This window comes from Cotesia typhae, unplaced genomic scaffold, assembly GCF_013202065.1.
Source record: "Cotesia typhae breed Kobodo isofemale line unplaced genomic scaffold, CoteBio_Ctyphae scaffold_152, whole genome shotgun sequence".
Taxonomy (NCBI): Eukaryota; Metazoa; Arthropoda; class Insecta; order Hymenoptera; family Braconidae; genus Cotesia; species Cotesia typhae.
The window spans coordinates 10,814,647-10,832,843 of NW_027423776.1; the positions used below are offsets into that span (position 1 = coordinate 10,814,647).

Genomic DNA, 18,197 nt, shown 5'->3' on the forward strand with positions numbered 1-18,197 from the left:
TGCAGCCGCTATGTGAAATATAAATAAATAAAATTTTGCTTTATTAAATAATAATTTTTGTTAAATTGCACTGTACTTTCTTAAATATTACTGTTTTTAAAGATATAAGCTCATCCCGATGTTACACTCATCAAGAGATTTCATTTGAGTACCCACATGCATTTTCATATATATATATATATATATATATATATATATATATATATATATATATATATATATATATATATATATATATATATATATATATATATATATATATATATATATATATATATATAAATATATAAAAAAATGATGTGGGTATTCAAATGAAAGCTCTTGATGAGTGTAACATCAGAATGAGCTTGTATCTTTAAAAATGTCAATAGTTTACAAGATACAAGGTCAATTCTTAATTAAGTATCTAAAGAAATTTTTTTTTTTGGCACTTTTATAAATTATTTAATTTTTTAAAAATTCTTAAAAGTTAAAATTATTAATATTTATAAAAATTTGTGTTTTAAAATTTAATTATTTATTTTTCTCACTTAAAAAACAGACTTAATATTTAAAAAAAAATTTTTTTTTTTTAACAAATTTTTTGTAAAATCTCAAAAAGCAAATCTTTTATTTTTATTAATTTTAAGTATTTAAATATTGAAAATAAATATTTTCTTCTTAATTATCCCTGTAAAAATATCCAAATTTATTAATATAATTAAATTAATCTGTTATTATTTACCGTAAAATATTTTAGGTCTAAAAATTTTTTGACGCAATAATTGAACCATTAAAAAAATGCTTATTAGAAAAATAAAAGAAAAAAAAATTAGTAAGACATATTAAAGAGCAGTAGTTTGTAAATTAGTTTATCTTATTATCTAAGTAAACAGAGTTGCCATCTGTATTTGAACTTATCCTGTACTATGAAGCGCGGGAAATCCATATTTACGCAAGAAACCACAGATACAGAATCTCTGGTAGTAGATACCAGATAGAAGATAGGAGATAGGAGATAGAAGATAGACGATGGAAGATAGTGAAGGAAAAGAGAAGACTCCTGCTCGAGTTGAGGATGAGCAAAGAGACTATTTTATCTTGTGCGCCCTTTAGGCGGTTGCTCGATCTAAGAACTTTTGCACACACATGTAGCCCCTCTCCTATCCGGCGGACTTTATTTACTCTGGTGTCTTACGCGAGTCTCAGGGAAATTCAATAGCCAATAAGAGCATGAAAAATAAACGCGATTAATTTATGAAAATTCATCCTCTCTATTTCTCATTTTTTGCTCCCCTCAGCTTGGATTTGAGGCGCGGGAGCGAATTTTTCGGTCCATGACACGTCGATTAGATGTTATTTGAGAAATTTATGTATGGATATATGTGCATAATGCTGTACATTTATGTATTTCCGTCCGGTACGGCAGTCACCAGTAGATCGGCGTAACCGAGCGGTCGTAATGGCAATGGCACTCTTTCCACGGCCATGGGGAGTGATAGATTCTCGCGTGCCGGGGAATGCTTAATGGAAAAATCCGGGCTTGTCACGTACAGCTCCGTCGGCGATACGTCAGTGCTTTTTTTACGTTTTTTCCTCATTCCTATTTTTATACTTTTCTATTTTGTAAATTCCGATAGAAAAAGTTACTCGCTCAGATTATTCACTCATTTTTTGGATATTTTTTTGGATAGTCAATTATCATTTTTATTCTGGCTGTATGTTAATTAAAAATGTTCTAAAATCTAAAAATATATCTTAATTTTGTAAGTAATTTTTTGAAAAAAAAAAAAAACATTTGCAAAAATTCGATTGATTATTGAGTTGGTTTTAAAATAGAAAATAAAAAATCTTAATAAATTTTAGAGTGCTGAATTTTAATAATATAAATTTTAGTAAATATCAATTGATTTTTTTCTCCAAAATTTTGCCAAGAATTTATTAAAATTAGATCATTAAAAAATTTCCTGAATTGACTTAATTTCCATAGAAAAAAAATTTTAAATTTCAAACTCTAAATATTAATAATAAAAATTTTAGTAAATAATTCCGGACCCAAAAGGACTTCTCGTCCTTTGAATTAAAACTGAGAAGCCGAATTCAGCCGAACTTTAGAATTTAACAACCAGCCCAGCGCCATCTACCAACTGCGATGCTAACTATCCGTCGATAACTCAGCGGCCTGGTAAATCCTGCAGTTCAAAAACCAGCAGGGGTTTTCATTCTTATTTCTAGTTTCTCGTCTACAATTATTTTCATTATTATTATTATTATTATTATTATTATCCCCCCTTGAAACGTTAAAACAGCGGAACAGCCGTTGTCCCTCGTACCCCAGTTTCAACCCTAAACCCTTTCCCGTTTTCCCTTCTCTCTACAATAGGCCGTGCCCCCATCTGTACAGTCTCTTCAAAAATCTCCCAAAATTTCTTTCAGAATAAATTAAAAAAATTAAAATAAAAATTTTAACAAATTCTAATAAATAAAAAATCAAAATGCAAATTTAGCGAAATTCAAGACTGAATTCTGGATCTAAAACTCCTTGGGCGGTTCTCGACACGTTGGGACTGATTAATTTAGAAAATTAACCGTTCTTACATATATAAATATACAATATATATATTTGCCAGTGAGCAGTACAGAACGTTAGTTAAGTTTGAACTGAATGTCCCGCAAGTTGGTCGCGAGAAGCTTACGGTTCGCGAGCTCGAGACGAATTAGGGATGGAGAAGGAGTTAGGGGGTGGGTTGAGGTGAGTCTATTCGTTGGTTCGTATTCTGGGAATCGAATTAGAGGCGTCAGGATATTGCGTACCGCTCTGGGAGCCTCAATTGTTTTAAGTCGACATCTCCGGGACTTCGGGACGAGATCTGCAAGTCCGGACATTGAATTTGAACTAAACTATCGGGTTGGGTATCGAGTTATCGGCAATAACTTTATGTCTATAACTATCCTTTGCTCTCTATTTTACATACACAGATAAATAGACTTGTGTGGCGGGGGATGAGAAACATCACGTGTATTTACACCTTACAGATGTCAATTGGGACGTCCGATTGGGGCGTTTCTCATTTCGTCAATCGGAAATCATTTCACGCAGTCAATTATTCGTTTAATTTACACAAAATATTATTTAATATTTAAAAAAAAATTTTTTTTCCAATTTTTATGAAATTGAAGTCGTTAAAAAATGATTAATTTTTTTTTTTTAAATAAAATAAACATTTTTTTTATTATTAAATTTAATTTATCAATAAAAAAAATTTTGGAGCAAAAAACAAATTTTTAAAAATTATTTCAAAAAAATCAAGCTTAAAATTAGTAAATTTTTCTTGATTAAAGATTTAAAACAACAAAACTTTCTAAAGTATTTTTTTTTGGTTTAAAAATTATTTTTGAATCAAATATTAATTTTTTTTTAGTAAAATTCTTGAATATTTAATTGTAATAATTATTTAAAATATTATAATTTAATAATAATAAATTTATCGAGAGATTTAAAGCCTGTTAAATCCTTTAGTTAGAAATTCTCTAAATCAATCGAAAAAATGGGCCCTGATTCGTTTAAAATTAGAGCGCGCAATTTAAATTTCCAGTTTGTCATTAAAAAATTCATAAAAAAAATTAATTGCAATTGAAACTAGTCCAGAAAAAAAGGACTTAAAATTATCATAATTAAAATTAATGAATCATCTTAAATAAATAAACAGAATAGTAAATAATAAAAGAAATATTATCTGAAACGAGTACGAGTATGAGTATCATAATCAGTATCACCGACAGACAGCCGAGTTAAAGTGGGTTTAATGAAATACAAAACAGTTTTGAGATGCTTTAATTCCGACAAGCTCTGCGGACTCTGGCTGGAGGAGTCTTGTCGGCAGAAACACTCGAGGACTCTCTGCCTGTTCGCTTCTGGATACGCTCTGCTGAACGCTCTACTCTCAACAAAATTTAAAATATTTTTTATTTTTATCATATTTCCCGTTGATTTTATTCAAGTGGCTCATGAGTTCATGGACAGCGAACAGGGATGGAGGCCTAGGCTGACTGGCTTAATTGGGTCCGCCATTTCGGAGAAACCCGAGCGTCATCCACGATCCACCCCTCATCGCAACCGCCACTATATAGTACTACACTAGCTACTAAAGGGTTGCTCGCTGTCCTCTTCAACTCTTTGCTTCACTTTGTTTCACTCCCAAGTTTCTCTTCTCTCTTCTCGTCCCTTCGGCTTTGCTTTGCAGACCAGAGACCAGAGACAGAGATGTAACTCGCCGACAGCCGACAATCGACCCTAAAGCGGGAACGGGCTTTGTTTTCGCCACCCCCGTCCAATTCACCGCCATTTTGAATTTATGATACCCTGTGTGTCCTGCCGGCATTGCCACTGTGTGTAAGATCTTTCGGACACCCGCTGACGGAAAAGTTTCCTCGTTAGTGGATAATGTAAAGCCGACCCTTCGTCACCTACCGTTTCGGTTTAACCCCGAGTTTACACTTTTTTTAGTTTTATTAACGAAATTTTTAATTACACACAGGGAATATTGACTTTTGTTAATTGAATGTCTCTATTTTATCATCGTTCGATTTTTTTCCCTTTTTTTTTTTTTTTTTGTAGCAGAGAAAAAAGGGAGCTTGGAAAATTTCCGATTAAAAAATTGACAATTATTAAATTAACTTCCTGAATTTTTTATCGAGAGTTCAAAATTTCAAGAAAACTTTAAATCCTAATTTTTGAATTTTTTTTCAGTGAAAAAAATTTGAAAAATGAAAAATTCACCAAAGTTACTTGAAAAAAAATAAAATTTCTTGGTTTTAAATAAACTAATCAAATGTTTGACCTAAGAACCTTGTAGGGAATGCTAAAACGAATCGATTAGTATATAAAAATCATTAGAAATAAATTTATGGAAAGTTTCAAAAATTTTTTGGCTTAATTTAAAATAATAAAATTCTTCAAAAGTATTTTCTTCGTTAAAAAAATTTTTTTATCAATGTAATTTTTGAATTTTTAGAGAAAAATGAATTATTTTCAAATAACAAGAATTCTATTGAGACATTTGTATATATTTAAAAAGATTTATTCATTTTGCTGACTTCAGGTGGTGAGAGGTCATCATTTATCTCCTGGACACAATACCGCAGGCTCAAAAACTGGAAATTTGAGGTTGGCTGACCCAGTCACGAGCATCAAGTGTCTGACGGGATGCTGGTACATGGACCTATGAACCGAGATTTTAAAAACTTGTTTTCTATATTACATTGTAAACCATAACTCAGAAGCTTATTATTATTTATCCCCACAAAAATTAAATCAGTAATATCATCTATTAATCCTGCAAAAAAAAATTTCTTTTTCCTCAAAAATAATTTCTTCTTTACAATATTCTTGGTTCAAGTTAATTGTTTTTTTTTTTTTCTATTTCTGAAAAATGTTCAATTGATTTTTAAAAATTTTTAATTAATTACTCGCGAGAATTTTTCTTCAATCTTTTGTTTCAATAAAAAAAAATAGTATTCTTACAAAAGTTGAGATTTATATTTCTTCGATCGTCGATCCGTGACGTATTGTCTCGCCGTCGTCGCCGTCGTCGCCGTGGCCGCGTGAAAATAAACAAAAGACGCATGACACGCACCACTCGGGAATTGTATCGCCTCGAAAAATCCAATTTCACTTTCTCTGCAATTTTTATTCCCTCCTTCGAGATTCGCTCCGTAATTAAAAACCAAATAAAATAAAAAAACGCGGTCATTTTTCCAAAAAAAAAAAAAAAAAAAAAAAAAAAAATTAATTAATTAAAAAGTAAAATTTTTCTATGCTTCTTTAAAAAAATCCGCAAACAAAATGAATATTCTATTAACATGTGTGTAATATTATATTCTGTGTATATTTGTCCAAGCAATAACTTGGCATCTAGAAGAAGAGAAAGAGAAAGAGGAGAAGAAAGAGGGGAATAAATATAAGAGTAAGACGGTTGTGTGTTGGCGAGTAATACACAGAATACATCAGAGTAGAAAGTACAGAGTACAGAGTACAGAGATGAGAGAGAAGGAGTTAGGGGTAGTAGTAGCTTGGCGACACTCAACGTCTCTTCGAGCTCTTCTACAAGGGTCCATCTCGTAGCAACGCCCACGGGAACTCGAATCGATAGCGACGCACTGCTCTGGAAACTATGAATTTCAAAACCATTTTTTATATTTACATCAATCATTATTATGTCTCTTGTTTTTAGTTTTATTTAAATACCCAAAGTCGTTTTTTTTTGTCAAAAAAAAAAAAAAATGTTTGTAATATTTAATTTTACGAACAAAAAAAATTTTTTTGGTCAAATATTTTCGATAAAAAATATTTTACTCAAAAATTTGATAAATTTTTTAGAAAAAATTTTTTTTTTCAATTAAAGCAACTGTTGACAATAATTTGAGATATATTTGAACTGTATGGGTGAAGGTTATCATTTATGGTGGATAAATATTGATATTGATATTGTAAATTGATTAAGAGGTGGCGAGGAGAGGCTCCCGGTTTTTTGGTAATAACTTTTGTTTCAGTGGGAAATCCGTGGGGTAATAAATTAAACGCAACTACCCTTAAGTGACAGGCAGAGTCTACCCACCCCCCAAGTATTCCGCGTATAACTTGACTCGGTTCCCAAAAGACTGTCTTATCTTTTTTATACGTGTTTCACAGTTTAATTTACAGTTGGGATTTAAATTATCAGGGTTCATTTTTTTACCAAAGTTTTACGGAGGTAGACCTTTTTTATTTTTTTGGAAATAATAACAATAATAATTAAGTTCTTAAAAATTATTTTTAATGTTAAAAAAAATTGTTTTTATTATTTTGAGCAATATATTGAAAGTATGAAAAATTAATCAGAATTTTTTTGTCGGAAATTTAGATCTCTGTAAAAAATTATTTTTCTTTCATAATTTGTACAGAATATTAATTTAAACAGAAAAAATGAAAAAATTTTATCAACATAATTTTTATTATTAAAATAATTAAAAAAAAAAAATAATCATAGTTTTAAAAATTTTTTTGTATATTTTTTTTTTTTTTTGAAAAATTATTATGATTGTTGATATTTACAAAAAATAAAACATCAAACTTCTATTTAAGGGTTGAGGATTTAATGAACAATAAAAATGAAATATAATATATTGATATGAAGTGAAAAGAGTGATTACCGGTGTTGTAAAATTAGTCTACATGGCGATTGTGGTCACTCGGAGTGACATGTATCAAACGAAATCGAATAACTCGTTTTTACTGGTCGATCCAGTCTAGTTTATTCCCGGTACATACACAATATACAATTTACAATATAATAAACTACAATGTATTATGTATTATGCTATAACACACACATACACATAGATATACAGAGTGAGACTCGTCCGGTTTACTAAAATTTTTTATTCAGTTTCCCAGTTTCGTTTTTGAGGTGAACTTTGCCCCAGAAACAGCCCCGCGCCTGTCAACACACAAGGCGTGCGCTCGCTGCTCGATATGATTAATACCTCGTGCCCACAATATTTTTTTCTTTACATCAACAAAATTATAGTCACAATCGCGATAAACATCTATGTACTTTTATTATTTATTGCCAATAATTTCGTTTCTTTTTTTTTTTTAATTTTATAATTTTTCTGCGATTTTTATAAATTCCTTAAAAATTTCTGTCTATGAGCCAAACCATTAACTGTCCAAAAATTCCTGAAATTATTATTAATATCTTTATTTTTTTAGCTTTCATTAGTCATAAGTTTTTGATACTGAATTTTAAAGCTCAAAATTGAAACAAAAATTTTATTAATTCAAAAACTTTTTTGTTTCAGGTCCAAAATATTATCAAAAATAAGTCAATAAATTTTTTGAAGTGAATTATGAGTGAAAAAAAAATTCTTAAATCCTTTTTTTGCTTCCTGAAAAATTCCCAAAATTTGCACTAATACTTATGAATATTTATTCCTTTTTTAATTCCAAAAATTCACACTAATTTTTATAGAAACTAAAAAATATTCAAATAATAAAATGATAAATAAAAAGAAACCCTAAATCCTTTTTTTGAATCCCAAAATTTCAAAAATGGATATTAAAAGAATGAATTTTAATTAGAAAAACAAAAAAATATTTATATGATAAAATGATAAATAAAAAAAAACCCTATTTCCTTTTTTTGACTCCCAAAATCTCAAAAATTAGTAAAAAAAAAATCTAATTTACGAAAAAAAACGAATGAATCAATGAAAATTTGATTTTTAAATCCCAAAAAATTCTAGAAACTCACAATAATCTAAATGAATAATAACAATAATTATTGCAACAACAAATAGTGAAATACAAGGACATGTGTTCCTTTGTTCTTGATTACAGTAGGTATTCACATAAATGTATATAAAGAGAAAGGAGAGAAAGCGTTTGAAGGTGGACTCAGAAGTTTATGCCAGGGAATTCCAGGCCTCGGATTACAATTTGGGTCCAAAAGCATTCGCCAAGGGTTGAGAGAGAGTTAAAATGGCCGCCGGCAAAGGGTAGTTTTGCTGAGTATGCTTTAGTAGTTGCACCAGTATTATTATATACCCGTCTCACTAGTATTTGTCAGAAGTGCTCGTGGTGGTAGCAGTTATAGTAGTGAGTAGTCAGAGAAGAGAAGAGTTTGAGGGCGGAAGGGGCTGCCGGGTTGAAAGGGGTTACAGCGTGCACCGAGTAGACTATTCGGACCGCCGAGGGATAAAGAGAGAGGTCGGTTGGTCGGTCGGTCGGAAGTAAGGGTCGCCGGAAGGGGTTGGAAGCGGTAGACGCTAGCCACAACCCCTTAAGGGTCTCCCAGCCAACCTATTCCTTCATCCCCCGTCTCCCTATTCGTCTACATTTACATTTCCCTCTGTACAGATATTTACATACACCTACAGATATTTACATTTACATTTACAGCGAGAGTTATTTTCTACCCCCGGGAACAGTCTTGTTATTATTTCAATCCTGCTAATTATTTTGCCGATCCATGATTTCAGCCTCGTCAAAATTTTGGATTTTACATCTTATCTTGTTTGATACTTTTTTCAGTAAGAGAATTCAGTTTTGAGCAACAAGAATGCGGGGTTGTGTACTCTTATTCCGACACCGCAAACACCGCGTCGGACTCTGTGGAATTTTTACACCCCGAGGCGCTTGAGAATTTCGCTGTTAGCGAGAGCTATTTCAATGGCTCTGAATAAATAAGAGTGTGGTGTGCGCTTGTATCGCTGAGGGTAGTTTCTGCGCTACTGTGGATTTGGATGAATTTCTAAGAGTTGTGAATTATTTTATTTTATGTCTTGGTTTGTGCTGCCAAGATTTTTACAGGAATTTATTGGACCCGCTTGTTTGGGTGTTTTCATTTTTTTTTTTTTTTTTTGTGATTAATTTAAAGTTTTAGCATTCGGAATTTTTAAATTAAAATTTGGAGTCATTTTTAGTGAGTAGATTAATAAAAAAAAAATTTGGGAACATTTTTTTGGACAAAAGTAAGTATTTTAATTTTTTTTTTTTTCAATGTTACTTTTGGATTTAGATTATTTATGCTTTAAATTCAATAAAAAATTTTTTTCTAAGGCAGTAAAAATTTGATAAGTAAAATTAATTAAAATTAAGAATTAAATAAATGAATATAATTTAACAATTAATTATATCGACGGGTAAATTAGCAATTGCTCTAAGTCCTTGTTTTGTAGAGGCTGATTTTTTAACATTTCGATGTAGCAATAGTCCAATTATAAATTGTTTGAATGATCCAAATCAAAATATTGTACTTCAATTAGATATTAAATGATTTTTTGAAGATGATAAATTTTTAACTAATTGTTTTTTCGTAGAATTTGTACAATGGAAGATTTTCTAAAATGGAGTTAGACGATTTGCTAATTAGACCATCAATATTGTAAATGAATTGAAATTTGAAGAATTTGACTATCATTTCAAAATTTTAAGACTTTTTCAAATAAATTAAAAACAATCCAAAAAAATCCCAATTATCAATCCAAGTAATTAAATCCCTCGGAATAAAAACAAAACTCCGTTCCATAATCGATCGTTAATTTTATTTTAAAATTACAAACTTATAAAGTTTTTCTTTCAAGGTCTTCCAGCCGTTGCTCGAAACTTTTCCCGATATAAAAGACCGGGTTTTATTTGTAAGCAAAAAAATAAATACTCTGAAGAAATAATTAAAAAATTCAATTATTAATCTTAATTAACGCTCGGACAAATAAATTCGAAATTAATTAATTACCAAAAATGAATTTAAAAAAAAATTGTGTCCGTCCTCGGACCAGTGGGAGGGTAGAAGCTCATGAACACAAGACACAAGTAAAGTCGACGGTCGACGGTCGTCTCGGTCAATACCCACCGGACAAGATGGCCGACGCATATAACCCAACACCGACTCAAAGTTACATACATTTATGTACTCAAATGTATAATATAACCCGTGCTTGTTCCCCATGCCATCTCTTACCTACGACTCCATCACTTCCTCTCTACCTTACACCCTATACCTTATACCAGCAGTACCTAGTAGCTACAACTCACCCTCCAGCTGGAGCTCCAGCCTCAGCCTGAACTACCCAGCCCTCATCTTCGCTGCTCGAAAGCACCCGCAGCTTCCCTGCATGCTTTCCTCCGGCTCCGAGTCTCGCCTCAACCCTCCACCCTCTACTCTGCCCACTCACTGAGTTGCCTTTACGTTTGGTATCCTCTGACGTCTCCCTCTAACAAAACCCTCACGGTCTTCTTCACTACTCACCCTTAGGACTTTACGGACACCGAACTTGCCCGTTATTATCTACCACTGCTCTGAGTAAAATGCCAAGCTACTGCTCTATATCTACCTCCCACCTCCTACCTCCATTTTACTTTACTTCACTCCTCCAACGAGGTATCAATGTGAGTGTGTGTATGCAAATATCTATTATATGTGCTCTGTGTTCCCATCTTTTGCTGTTATATATCTGTGTGGGTATCTTTCAACCAAAGTAACTAAACGGACCTGCTGGATATGATATGTATTGTGCACCTAGTTGTGGAAAGAAATTATTTTGCCGAATAAAACGTGTTTGCTAAGCGAAAAGACGGTCTAGTTCTTTTAAAAGCTTTTATACAGATGGGCGTTTAATGACGATAATTTACTTTTTTTTATTACTTTGAGTTTGTTTGAAAGAACAAATTGTCGATTTAAAAGATTCTGGGATTTTTGGTGAGTTTATTTTGGGCTGGAGAAAGTTTCAGATCTCAACCTATGCTGATAAAAAGCAAGGAAAAATTTTTTTTGGCCATATAGAGGGCACAATCCTCTATATATATGGCCTGCTACAAACATTTTTTTTATAAAACTAAATATCTAAAACTTTATTTTCTTCTAGCGAGATAATTTAGCGATTATACGCCACCTGTTGGAAAATTTTAATACTATTGTCAGTCAAAAATTATATGTGGAATGTCAATTTTGTTCAAAAGAATAAATCTTCTATGATAAAAATCATATTGAGTAAATTTTGATTGATTTAAAATATTTTCTGATCGAATTAATACAAAAAAAAATTTTTTTTTTAAATTGTTCTGGTTGAGAATTGTTTCTCTTGACTTAATTTTTTATCAGTATAATTTTAAAAATATTATTTGAATAAATTTTGTTTTAATAATGTCAATAAACTTAATTAAAAATATAACAAAATTTATTAAAGTCTTTGATTTAAAATTAAGTTTATTTATTTTTTAATTTTTTTTTATAATATTTAATGAAATTATAAAAGATTTTTAAATAAAATTTTACTTTTAAAATTCTCCAATAAATTAACTACTTAAAATTAATTTAATCTAAACTAAGCAAATTATTTATCACATATAATAAAAATGATAATTAAATAAAACTCACGATTAATTCCAGTCCCATCATCTTTGTTGAATTAATTGGTCCCAATATTGAAAACTGTAAAACAAAAAATTTAATTATTTACTTGAGTGAATAAAAATAATTAAAACTACATGGATGATTGATTTTTTTAATAACAACCCTTCCAATTAGTAGAAAGCAGATAGTCCTATTACTTGGATAAATAGGAAGCGTGAACACGGGAGCGTGTAAAGTTTCGGGTTAACGATAAGGTCATAGCCGAGAGCGTGGATTGGTCAGCAACCCCGGGTGGACAATCCCAGTCGCCGATTGGTCCAGACCCACCCTTAGTGTGACGAATACTGACCCTTCGGGGGAGGGTATGCGCTCCTACAAGCAAAAGCTGTTTGAAGCAACACTACACACACTATAATTATATGTATTCGTATACTTACATGCTCAGCTTTAATTAATTAGAAACATCTGCTTTAATAAACTTAATTAACAAGATTGTTATTATTATTATTATTATTATCATTAAAAAAAATAATAATAATAATTTTATTTATTTTTTGTTTAAATTAATATTTTGTTTAAAAAATCAAAGATTTAAAAATTTTAGAGTACGTTTTTTTGTAGAGAGTTTAATTTTCTACAAAAAAAAGTATTTTATAATTTTATTATTATGATTATTATTATTTTTCCCAAAATAATAGTAATAATAATGATAATAATAATAAATCTTGCTGACTTTCTTTCATGGTTTCATATAATTTTTACCAATAGTCAATTTATTATGACAAGTATTAAGGTTGCATTCAAAAATGATCTATCTCTAGATACATAATTAATAAATGACCTTGTATCTCGTGAACTATTGATATTTTTAAAGATATAAGCTCATCCTGGTGTTACAATCACCAAGAGCTTTCATTTGAGTACCCACATCAATTTTTCATATATATATATATATATATATATATATATATATATATATATATATATATATATATATATATATATATATATATATATATATATATATATATATATATATATATATATATATATATATATATATATATATATATATATATATATATATATATATATATATATATATATATATATATATATATATTATATATGTATATATGAAATATATATAAAAATTCATGTGGGTACTCAAATGAAAGCTCTTGATGAGTGCAATATCGAGATGAGCTTATACCTTTAAAAGCGTCAATAGTTAAAAATAATTATTAATAATTAATTATAAATAATTATTTTTATAATGTTTGACATATATTTTGTCATATAAAACCGACAGATCAGGGCCAGCAAGTACCACTAGCACATTGTCTCAAACCTCTAAATATATCTACCAACTCTATTTACCCGTGTTTCTGACGTCTAGATTAGTGTTCACCATTGTTGTTACGTCACCAAGCCAACACGCATTCAAAGCAAGAGGGTACTGTACAACTTACAACTGATCCCCAATATCACAACTAATCACCCAACAAATAAAGTTTCTATTAAAAATTAACAAATAAAATAATTTAATAAATTAAAAAAAAAATAATATTATTTAAATAGTAAATAAAGGTAATTGTGGGGTGTTTTGACATTAGCTTAGTAGATAAATTATCCGAAAACTGTAGTGACGTGAGTCTCGAGATCTATCATATCTGTAGTGGAAGGTAGAAGTATGTCGGGAACTGGTTGACGGATGAATCCAGAGCGAACAATGGAGCTGCCCAAAAATTAACGGCATTGTCCTAACTTTGGCTTCCAGGTTCTCGAGTCAACAGTATAGATTAATTATTGCGTATCTCTCTTGGTTTGTGTTGTGCTCCAGTATTAAATGCTTTCTATTATTGTTTAATGCTTACACCTCCCTCAACCCCTTCTCCTTACCCTGCACCTTCTTCTAACAACTGTTCATGTCGTTTAATTAATTATATTCAAATCAACAAATCGGTAGTGAGTTTAGTTTCTAGTTGAAATAAATTTTATCGCTTAAAATAATTTAAGGAATTTTTTCTTGCGCTCAATAAATGTTTATTTTTTTTAATTTAATTTTTTGTAAATAATATTAATTTTAAATAAATGAAATAGTCAATAATTATTCTCTAAAATTTTTAAAATAAAAAGAAATGACTTTGTATTTTGTCTAATAATGATATTTTTAACGATATAAGCTCATCCTGGAGTTACACTCATCGAGACCTTTCATTTAAATACCCACACGATTTTTTTCATATATTTTTATATATATATATATATATATATATATATATATATATATATATATATATATATATATATATATATATATGATATTTCTCATATTTTTGAAATATATAAAATATATCAAAAATTCATGTGGGTATTCAAATAAAAGGTCTTGATGAGTGTAACATCAGGATGAGCTTATATCTTAAAAAATGTCAATATTTAAGAAATGACGATGCAATTTGTCCATTGTTGATATTTTTAATTCACTACCTTGATAATAAAAAAAAAAAAATCTTAAGTTTTAATTAATAGAAACAATAGAATATGATAAATAAAATAAAACAACTTTAATTTGATTACATAAGACATAGAGGATAAGAAAGCGCGGTAACCGTGGCTGTAAACGTGCCAAGTTTGTTAGAACAAGAAATTAGTCGACCGTTAAGCCAGATAACCATAAGACATTAATGAAAGCAATTTTCAGACGTTGCATCTATTAATATCTAAATAAAATCGATCTAAAAAAAAAAAAAAATTAATTTATCAATCAATTATCCAAATTGCAGCGATAAAATTTATTAAAATGAAAATTCAATGTATTAACTTGACAAATTAATTTTATAAAGTAATTATTAATTTACAAATTAACGTTCTCTTAAGAAAAGAGACATAACAAAATTAAAATGAAATAATTATATTAAAGTTTATTATTCCGATATTTGGATAATATAATTATAATTAACTTTAATTATAAAAGTGATGAATTATTGAATAAAATTATAATTCGTGTCTGAATTTATTATCTATAAAATAAATTATTTAAATAGAAAATTAATGAGCTGGTATAAATGATTTAAAAATAATTGAGTAAAAAAATTAAGAGACATCGGTAACCGATATACAATTAACACGTTGCATAATATATATGACAATACGATAATAATAATTATTATTATGAGGATCTGAATAATATTTTATTAGCGTTGTTATTTTCATTTTTTTACCCCACACTTTTATTTCAAGCGGATATTAACGAGGCGTAATTAAAAATGCGATGCCGAGGGCATTAGTTTTTAGCGGCTGGGGAGTTAGATTGTTATTTTTATTATTTTTATTCGCGACTAGCGTAACCTCGCGTCCGCTCCCCAGAGACACTCTTGTCGACGCTCGCTAGATATGTATATTATTTTATTCTATATACTGTATGATGTATGATGTATGATATATGTGCTAGGGATATTCACTAGGCATACATGTAAATACGCAGGACCCGTAAGGATGCAAACAAGGGACGAAGGAATGTGGAATACGGAGTGTAGAGCGTGCCCCATTCTTAGGGTTCCATTTGATCGACAGGGGCACGGGAACCACAAGCTTTGGGGTTTTTACGATAGAGGGATAAGTTGTTGTTTTTAATGTTAGATTTATTTAGATTTTTTAGGAGTCGATTTGCTGGAATTTTTTTTTTCCTAAGAAATATTATTATTATTATTATTATTAAAAATTAAGTTCAATTAAAATTTTGTTATATTAATAATGAAAATTTAAAAAAAGAAAATAATAAATAATAATAAATAAATTCTTAAAGTAAAATTATTATTTTACAAATTTATTAATTTATATATATATATATATATATATATATATATATATATATATATATATATATATATATATATATATATATATATATATATATATATATATATATATATATATATATATATATATATATATGAAAAATATATCAAAAATGCATGTGGGTACTTAAATGAAAGCTCTTGATGAGTATAACTTCGGGATGAGCTTATATATTTAAAAATATCAATATTTCTTAATTTTTATCAATAGTAAAGCTTTTAAAAAATACCTTTATAAAAATTAACTAAAATTAAAAATGTGAAAAAAAAATATTTGAAAGCCAGTTCTCTAAATTTTACATTAAAAATTTATAAATATTAAATAATTTAATAAAATACTTATCTTCAAAAAAATCCTCGACACTATTTAAAACTACAATTATTATAATTATTATCAATGATTTATAATAAAAAGGAAGAGGAATAAATAACAGCATAATTTTTAAAAACAGTTTTGTTTATTTCGCACAAGACATACACCGTATCTAATCATAAATGTCGATCGTTAAGTCCAAACACTATTTTAATTACTTTAATTCAATATATTTATATTAATATAATATAATATAATATTTATAATTTATAATAAATAATAACCGAGTTGTCGATGATTTGTTGATTTAAATCCTTACAGTTTCATTTAATTAATTAATAATAATAACGTTCGGACTGGACTGTCTTGTCGTTGAGTCATTTTCCTTTATTTTCTTTCCTCTTCAATCTGTCTTCTTATCTTCGTATGACCAAATATTATCAAGTCCACAATAATCTATCAAAATCCTACTGCGCTCCCGATTAAATACTCCAATTTATTTAATTACTTATAATTATTATTTTTATTATTATTAAATCGCTTCAGTCACGTCTAATTTTATTTTCTCTTGTCCAATTACTCATTCATCCCTGGCTCAATTTTTATTTTTTTTTTTTTTACCTCAAAGAGTCTCTCTATATAATATAACTACTCGTGATTTTTTAAACTAACTTTTTTATTTTTTATTGGAATAATTACTGTTTATTTTGTTACCCTGTATGTAAATAGACGCATTTTATGACAGAATAAGTGACTTATTTTCCAATTTCTGAAAACTTTCATTAAAAAAAAAAAAAAAAAAATTTTTCTTATTCTTTCATTAAAACACGTTATAAATATATGTAGTACAATTCAAATTACAGTTAAGTGTAAAAAGGACGAAGGTAAGGACAAAATTTAATTTAAAAAAAAAAAAAAAAAATTGTTTAATAATTTATATTACGTTTATTTATTTTACACTACTGCGATAAATGAAAAATGAGTGACAAGTCGCAGAATAAATGTTTTTAATTATCATTTAATGAATTAATTGTTTTCTTTAAGCTCAAATATGTACGACTAATTAATAAAGTCTTACCGCGTACGCTAGGGGCAGTGCTATTGTATGTACAGTACTGGATATTTATTAATTTTATTATTTATTAAATAAATAATTTTATTTATTTATTTCTTTTTTTTTATTATAAACAGGGACAGAGAAATTGTCTAACAAATCAGCCTCTCAACTAGTAATAATCGTTTTATTTTTAATATTTTTATTCAAGTAATAAATGTACTTTTTTTTTTGTCAAGTACATTTAATTTCGTATATGGGTATTTTTATTTTATTAAATGTTTCATTTTTTATTTTATTTTATTTAAATTACTTTAACACTAAAACTAATATCGAGACTATTTGATATGAGTGTATTTTTTTTTATTTAATTACATTTTATTAATTACCCATTTTCACTCACTCTCACTTTTTCGATTATTGTTTCAATAATCAAGCTTATTGCCTACTTTTTAGGAACAGTTTTATCATTCAAAAATTTTTTAATCCCCCGGAAAATTTTTTTTAAATAAAAAAAAAATTTAATTTTAAATAAAATTAATTAAATTTTTTTCTGCTTTAAAAAATTTTTTTTTATTCAATTTTTATGATTTTAAGGTAAAAATTGAGTAAAAAAAAAAATAGTGTCTTAAACCAAAAAAAAAATTAATTTATTGAATTAAAAAAAAAAAAATAAATAATTAAACGAGGGATATCAATTGAAATAAAATTAAAAAAATTGATACGAAAATTGAAATTCAAACGAATGCTTACAGCATTAATAATCAACTGCAATAAATAATAATAGTAATAATAATAATAATTATTATAAAAATAGTAATAATAATATTCAATAATAAAAAAAAAAAAACAATCACACAAAATCCCCAAACAATTTTCAAAGCATGATAATTGCTCTGGGGGCGATGATCATCCTTAATAATAATAATAATAATTAATAATCAATAGCGATAAAAAAGAGCTTTAAAAACAACTTTGGCATCTTCCTACATTACATTCAAAACAAAACTCAAATTCTTACTATAGATTAAAATTAAATAATCAAAAAATAAAATCTAATATGTAACTAATAATAAACCGTAAACGTAACCATA

At 28.2% G+C, this 18,197-nt stretch overlaps 1 long non-coding RNA gene across 1 annotated transcript in view; it reads right to left on the minus strand.

Annotated features, from left to right (window-relative positions):
- LOC141536670 (uncharacterized) overlaps positions 1-18,197 on the minus strand; it is a 79,346-nt gene that overhangs the window by 18,012 nt on the left and 43,137 nt on the right. The window contains exon 3 of the long non-coding RNA XR_012480772.1: positions 11,898-11,951. This is a non-coding gene — a long non-coding RNA (uncharacterized LOC141536670). The remainder of the gene's footprint in view (positions 1-11,897; positions 11,952-18,197) is intronic.